Genomic DNA, 7,943 nt, shown 5'->3' with positions numbered 1-7,943 from the left:
AGACAGAGAGAGAGACAGAGAGAGAGACAGAGACAGAGACACAGAGAGAGCAGGGAGGGAGTAAATACCTATAAAATGTATCTTTGTAGAGGGTAGGAGACTTCCTTCCAGATCCTCTTTATTTAAGTAGGGGGTCCAGAGCAGCCACCTCATCATTTTGTACCTATCTATAGGACTTCATCACACCCCTATCTGCAGGTTGTAAATTGCAGAACCAGATTTAAACCTAGGTCCTCTGACTCCACCCTTAGTTTCTTTTCCATTAAGCCATAGTTGACCTAGGATGATCATGTTGATAAATAAGATGGAAAAACAAATTGGTAAAGGGAAAAAGAACTTCTTTCTGGGAAGAAGTGGTTAAATTTTAATTCACCTGATTAAAAACATTTTATTACAAAATCTGGTGCATATGAAATATCCTTGAGTCAGAGTTTAATTTGAGAAAGCAAGAATTCCTAAAGTAGCTACATAACACAAACATTGTTATTTTTCTGCTCTATTCCCAAAAGCACTTTACTTGGTCCTTTTAATTTCATCAAATTCACAACTTAAAACCAAATGATCTAAGGGAGATAAAATCATTTTCATTAGAATTTTCTCATAATAATGTATTTTATTCACACACTGCACTTATCCAGAGGCACAAGGGATACCAGAAATGCAACTTGAGAACTAAGATAATCCTGCAATATTTCAGGACTAACAGAATGATACCAATACTCATTTGCTGTGACACAGCCAGAATTTACCTACTGTGTGTAAAGACAGATTGGCCAAATCCCACGACTAGTCAACACCACCAGAGCCAGATAGGCAGAAGATATTTTAAAATAGTATCAATTGGAAAGCATTTCAGAAATCACTTTACAGAATGGCAGGACAGCTGCAAGGATGCCATATCCACAGCCTAAGCCAAAGGCCCTCCTTAAGAACAATAAATCTTTTCACAAGCATATGGTTTTAGGGGTGTTTAAAAAAAAGTAGCCAGACACCACAAATAAACAGAAATGCTTCCTGATCTATAAAGTCACTTTGAAAACAAATCATTACGGCTGATGAATATTTTATGACGACCCAAATCACTAACAGAACCAATGGCTCAAAAATTCTTGCCATGCCTATTTTGGGTTTTCTAAAACAAGCACACAGCAACTACATCTTTTTACTTTATGTTAAAAGGGAGGCAGGTTTTCTGTAGAACATAGCCAAGGACGAGAGGATATCCATCCCACCCCACTACACACACAGAGTCAGGCACAGATACAGACGAACAGACAATCACACACGTTAAACATATAGACAGAGACAGGCAAGGTATTTATCCAGAAAGACTTGTGTCTTAGGACATGTTTCTGCAGATGTGTTCATCGTCCCACAGAGCTAAATGGAGAGAAGCTGACCCAACGATAAGAATCCAGAGCGCTGAATCCGATGAAAGCTAACGATGATGTGCCTGCCACATGAGATCAGCAAATGTGCAGTCCCATCTTTCCCATACACCACGACAGACAGACAGGCAGGCACCCCCTTTAACGACTGGTGCGGCTCACTGCAGGCACAGACTCTCCCAAGCACAGGGGAAGGACAGAGATGCTCAGACTCGCAATACAATTTGTGAAAACTTTTTTTTTTTTAAAGCAGGTTTTGCAAGAGAAATTTAACTGTTAAAGGCCCTGTCCTGGACTTCCAGAAATGCACGTCCGGCCCTGTAATCGCTGACTCGATATACTCTGTGAACACCGAGCAAAGTACAGATCTTTTAGGAATGCCTCCAGCCCTCACCCTGACCCCAACCCCGCCGGCCTTCCGTGGGTGGGGGCTGGCTCCTCGCGCTGCGGAACTGAGGAAAGCCGGCTCCCATCCCAGACCCGCCCAAGGAAACCCATTCACCGAGGACGGCAAGGAAAAAAGGGAGGGAAAGGTCTTCCAGCATAGCATCCCCCATGTCCGAGAGGCACTGGGGCCCAGGGCAGAGAGGTTGGGCCGGAATGGGGTAGATCTCTTTTCTGCTTTCTTCAATGTCCCATCCCAAGTCCAGGAAACTTTCCCCAACCCGGACCCCCTCCCATTAGTGCTTCCCCTACCTTACCTGCGGAAGAGACACCGCCCTGGTCTCAGCTCCGCGGAAGGGGAGCGCTGGCCACTAGACAGGTTCCAGAGCCAGGCCACCCCCTGGCCCAGCTGCTTGCTCCAGCTCCCGCCTCCTTTTTCTTCCTCTGTCTTTTTCTCTTCCTCCTCCTCCCCGAGCCACTGCAACCAGAGGAGGAGGAGGGCGGGCCGGGGGGGCTGAGCTGAGGCTGGTGGCAGGTGCTGAAATTCAGGCTCCGGCTAAGGGTGGGGGCAGTGTTGCGACCACCGGACCGAGGCTACGGGTGGAGGAGAAGGAGGAGCCAACCCCCCAGACTCCCCGCCTCCCAGACAGGGGGCAAGCTGGGTGACAGCGAGGTGGTAGAAGCCCCTCCTGCCGCTGTCCGCCTTGGGTCCTGGGAGAGAGGAGCCCCGCCGCAGTGGGCGTGTCTGACCCCCTCCCCGCACACACACCCCACCCAGGGGAGAGCCCTCCGACTGCCCGCTGGTACCCAGCCCCCGGTAGTTCCCAGCCAGCCTTCTCTCCGTGACAGTCTGCCCTCAGGAGCTCCACATCCCGGGGCTTCCATCCCTCCCCAAGATGCCTGACCCAGATCTGCCGGATTCTCCCGATGCTCAGCCCTTCCCCCGAAATTCACCCGAGTTGTTTCCCCACCCCATTTCAGAAATCTTCGGAACCCAAACTTGGTTTCCCTCTTTCAATCAGTTTTCCCATGCACCCGCCCCCCGCCTATTGTAGCCCGAGGTACCTAAACTACCTTAGAATCGCCCCTAAATTCTAACCCCCTTAGCTGCATCCTCTTGAAATTGAATCCTTTCCCAAGTTAACTCCTATAATGAAAATGTATTCACAGACAAACCGAGGATTTTCAGGGACCACTGCAAACCTAATAACCCCTTCTTTTTATAGTTTTTTTTTTTTAATAGTCTATAAAATGCTTTCAGGCATCTCATTTGGTTTTCACAACACTGCGAGGTAAGCAGACCCCTACCTTCCCCCGTTTTACAGAAGATAAAAGTGAGGTCCAAAGAGGTTAAGGGGTGAGGGGATGGGAAGGGAATAAGCATTTTATAGTTTCTGGCAAACTATGTGCCAGTCACCGTTACAAACATTATCTCATTCGAGCCTCAGGACAATCTTGTGGTGTAGGGTGATGTTATCATCCCCATTTTTGCAGATGAGGAAATTGAGGCAAAGTGACTCGCCCAGGATCACACAGCTGGTTAGTGTCTGCAGTTGGATTGGAAATCAGGTCTTTCCGATTTCAGGTCCATCGCTCTATGGCATGTGCCACCCTGTAACTTGTCCATGTTCACGCAGCTAATAAACCGGGTCAGTCTCGTCCAGTCGGTTCCAACTCTTGACGACCCCATTTGAGATTGTCCTGGCAGAGATACTTGAGTGGTTTTCCATTTCCTTCTCCAGCTCATTTTACAGAGGAGGAAACTGAGGCAAAGAGGGTTAAATGACTTGCCTAGTGCCACACAGCTAGTAAGTGTCTGAAGGCAGATTTGAACTTAGGGAGGCGAGTCCTTCCTGAGTGCAGGCGGGGCTCTCTATCCACTGCGCCACCTAGCGGCCCCAGAATCTACTCTCCTAATTATTTCAGCACCACCATCCTCCCACAAATTCTACCATCACTATTTTTTAAGGTTTTGCCCTAAAAATCACCCCTCTCCTCTCTTTTCCCCCCCATCTTAACTTCACTCTAACTTACTTTTCAGATGTTCTTCATTCTAATTCCTCCTTCCTCCCCCCAATTTTGAGAATATTCTTTAGGCATAAGGACAACAAACCATACAGGGCAATCAGTGCCTTTGAGGACCTGAATTGGTACAGTAATACATTCATTTTGGTTTTCCTGTGACTTGGAGTGATGAATGTCAAAGAGCTTTCTCATCAATATGTAAGAGAGTTAGACTAGAGATCACCCTTAAGGGCCAACTGTGAAGTTTGAGGGTTCTGAAGACAACATGCTGGCACCAGAAGAATGGGACCGACTCTCCATTCTAAGCACCCTATCCTGCTTCTCCCCATACTTAACTTCCCTAGACTTAAAGCCAATCTACTCCATTCTCTTTTAGTCTTCTCATAAGGCAGATGAGAATGGGAGGGCCAGTGAGTTCTGTCTTGCCCAAGATCATACATATTTCCCATGTAGCTGCATTAATTTTGGACATCTTTGAGTACTCTGCCATGACCCCAGTAAAATCATTGGGAAAACTCATCATCTTTCAAGATCCAATCGACTCTGGTACTCAGCACACCTCGTCTGACTCTGTTTGGAGGGTGGAACCATGAACTTCTCAACCTTCAGTTAAAGGAAAGGAGAGACATCTCAACTTCTCGTTTCCCATTCTGCTACACTCATTTTAGACTTCTTTGGTTTCTCCACCATGCCCCTCCCCCACCTCTCCCACTTTTCAGTCTTTTTTTAAAATGTTTTGTCTCCCCCACTACCTCTCCCCCCTTAGATTTGTAAGCTTCTAGAGGGAAGGGACTCTCTTTTTAAAAAATATTTGTATTCCTGCATACCTGGCACATTGTAGGTACTTAATCAAAGTTTACTGACTAATGACAAAGCAATACAAATAGTAAGGCGCAGAATTAGGAGAATCTGGGTCCTTTGAATCCAAACCCAGCTCTGTTTCCACTGCACCACAATGCTTTCAAGAACGTCAACAGGAATATTACTGAGGACATTATGCTTTTTAAACAACATAATTTTTTTAAATTGCTAAATGCCTGCTCCTGTGCGGAGCACTGCTATATGTTATTTTTAAAATCACTGATACAATTTATCTTGACACAAGAAACACTTTCCAACAAATTCCCTTACAAAACATATAGGTGGACAACAGTTTATCATTTAATAGAAAGCCGGGATGCACCTTTTAACTTCAACAGAATGTCACTAACACTGAGCATTACATTTAACTAGGGAGAACATTGCTTTTTTAAACAATTTTTATAGTTGTTCATAATTTTAACTTTCCTTTCTGTGTTAGAAAAGCAGTCTTTTAGACGTCCTACCAGATCTCTGCTGTTAAGTCTATATTGGAAACAGGCAAGGGAGGAGGAAACTTTCTGCATGACTAAAATTAATTATAACAGAAATTACTCTGTGTATCTTGGAAATCATATTGCCACCTTCAATTAAGTATTTACAGGGTACAAAACACTAAATACTTTGGAGGGGAACAAATATCATCATTTTGAACCACAGCATCCCTTAGCATTTGTACACAAGAACTTTACATCTTAAATGAGCAATTTTTAGAGGCAGAGGGTCTCTGGGTTCATATTCCTCCTTCGACATTTGTCCACAGGCACTTTACCCTCTAAGCCTCAGTTTCCTACTCTCTCAAATGTGGCTATTATCTGTAGCACCTATTTCATGTTGTTGTTGTTTGTCCTTTGTTCTCAAAAAGGACCATGACATCAAGGGAGGCGATGCCATGACTTGCAAGTGGATTTAAGGGAGGGAGGGCTCTGCAAAGTCACCAGCCTCATCTTCCTCCAGAGCCATCTGGGTCCAGTGGCAAGATATAGATCAGAACGACTGGAAATGGCCCTAGATTCTGTGGGAGACATTGGCCTTTTTAAGCTAAGGTCTTTAACAGGTCTCCGTTTGACTAAGGCAACATCCATTCAGTGATTAAGGCTAGGTAAGAAATGAGGCAGAGAATGCCCTCTTGTGCACCACCTAGCTGCCACTTAAATTTGATTATCTTCTTTTCTAGCATTCTCTGTGTTATATCATGAGTAGAAACACTAGGTGATTTTAATTCAGCAGCTTTGGAGGCCATAGAATAATTCTTTCTTCCCTTGGCGCCTAGTGAGTTTTCTTTTTCAAAATATCTGATATAGATTTGATGATATGCATACATTGTTAATGTGCTGCATGGTAATTAGGTGATAATGGTAAGCAGTTAATGTAAATGACTTTAGTTATTATTGCTTTTACACGGCCCTGGTGAATTTTTATTATTCTTAAAGTTACTTTTAGAATCCAAGATACACTTTTTTTTAAAGTGCATAAAACATAAGTTCAAGGGTTCACGCACAACTTCCCTCTTATTCTTATTTATATGTGTTCTCAGGATAGTGTTTACTAGAGATTTTTTAAAATTTGAATTTTATTATTACAAACATCAATAAACATGAAATTTCTATGTTCAAAGAAAAATAGAAAAAGAGTATACATACAAAACTATGGATCTCTTATATATAGCCTGTTTTTATCATCAGACTTAATCAGGTAGTACCAACACTGTCTTGCCTATTTTAATCTATTCAGAGTTTCCTTTAAAAGTCTCTGCTTCTTCCTTTTTTTACATTTGAATATGTGTGTTCTCATTTAAACTTTCTTCTGCTCTCTTCTGTGTATTTTAATTTCCTTTTTATTATTATGAACTTGACAAACATCAACTAAAATGAAGACTTCATAACTTTGACTGTGAATGGAACAAACTTATTCCTAAAACATAGGAAGCTAGCAGAATATATTAGAAAGGAGAATCCAACAAGATGTTGCACACAAGAAATACAGTTGAAATAGATAGCTTCAAAAATGAAGGACTTGGGGCGGCTAGGTGGTGCAGTGAATAGAGCACCGGCCCTGGAGTCAGGAGGACCTGAGTTCAAATTAGGCCTCAGACACTTGACACACTTACTAGCTGTGTAACTTTGGGCAAGTCACTTAACCCCAATTGCCCTCCAAAGAAAAAAGCAAAAAAAAAAATAATGAAAGACTGGAGCATAATTTATTATGTGTGCTTCAGAAGAATCCAAAATAACAGGGATATAATCATGAACTCAGAAAAAGCAACAATAAAAATAGACACAGTTAAAAGAAATAAGTAAGAAAACCTCATTATATTTAAAGTCTCAACAGGTAATGAAATACTATAATTATATTCACCAAGTGGCGTAGCATTTAAATGCTTAAAGAAGAGCTAATTGAACTATAGAAAAAAAATAGACAACAGATGGGGATCCCAGTATGCCCCATCTCAGATCTAGACAAATGCAACATAATGATGAATGAGAAAGAAATTAATGACCTGAATAGAATTTTAGAGAAGTTGGATATGATAGATCTCTGGCAATTTCTAAATGGGAACTGAAAGGAGTATACATATTTTACATCTTTGCAAAAAGTAACTTTCTACACTTTACAAAAAGTGACTAAGGACTAGAGAATAAGCAGTTTATAAACAAATGCAGAAAAGCAAAATGTTTAACACCTTAACAAATCACAAAACAATGACAGTTATAATCAATAAGGAACATTTGAAGTAAGGAAAGAAACTCATATGGACATACATGATATAATCCTAAAGAATTTGTGAATCAAATAACAAATCATGGAAATGATTTTATTAAAGAAAATATTAAGACACCATACCAAAACATTGGGGATGCAGCTGAAGTAGTCCTTAGACACATACATTAAATAGTTATATAAACAAAAGAGAAAGATCAGATAAATGAATTAGACATACAACCAAAGGAATCAGAAAAGAACTAAACACAATAATAGAAATTCTGAAAATCAAAGAAAGGATCAATAAAATTAATGTTATCAAATTGGAGCCAGAAGAGAGTTTGGAGGACACCTAACTCCAATTTTATAAAGGACCAGAGAGGTTAAGTGATTTCAAAAGGTCATATTTATAGTAGGTGACAGACAGGAGATTTGAACCCATATTTTCTGATTCCAAAGCCCATTGCACTATTGAAAGAGAAATTTTGAAATCTGAAAGTAGTTTGCTAAGCAGCAACATAACTAGTTTCATTTTGTATTGTATTTCCTTCCTTCCTTCCTTCCTTCCTTCCTTCCTTCCTTCCT

General features: G+C 41.7%; 1 protein-coding gene across 16 annotated transcripts in view; it reads right to left on the bottom strand.

The window, feature by feature from the left end:
* The window catches only part of FRMPD1 (FERM and PDZ domain containing 1), a 251,567-nt gene that overhangs the window by 136,393 nt on the left and 107,231 nt on the right, over positions 1–7,943 (bottom strand). For 3 of the 16 annotated variants that reach the window (XM_069085273.1, XM_069085274.1, XM_069085268.1), the window contains exon 1: positions 2,090–2,830. The exons of 12 other annotated variants lie outside the window; for them this stretch is intronic. The gene's annotated coding sequence lies outside the window, so the exon portion shown is untranslated. Of the gene's footprint in view, positions 1–2,089; positions 2,832–7,943 lie in introns of those variants that run through there. One more of the 16 variants, XM_069085277.1, reaches the window with a different exon arrangement.

This window comes from Petaurus breviceps, unplaced genomic scaffold (genome assembly GCF_028583685.1).
Source record: "Petaurus breviceps papuanus isolate PSGF00001 unplaced genomic scaffold, PetGlider_PUasm1.0 175, whole genome shotgun sequence".
Taxonomy (NCBI): domain Eukaryota; kingdom Metazoa; phylum Chordata; class Mammalia; order Diprotodontia; family Petauridae; genus Petaurus; species Petaurus breviceps.
The sequence above is the reverse complement of the archived record's forward strand: the minus strand, read 5'-3'. Positions and strand labels throughout refer to the sequence as shown.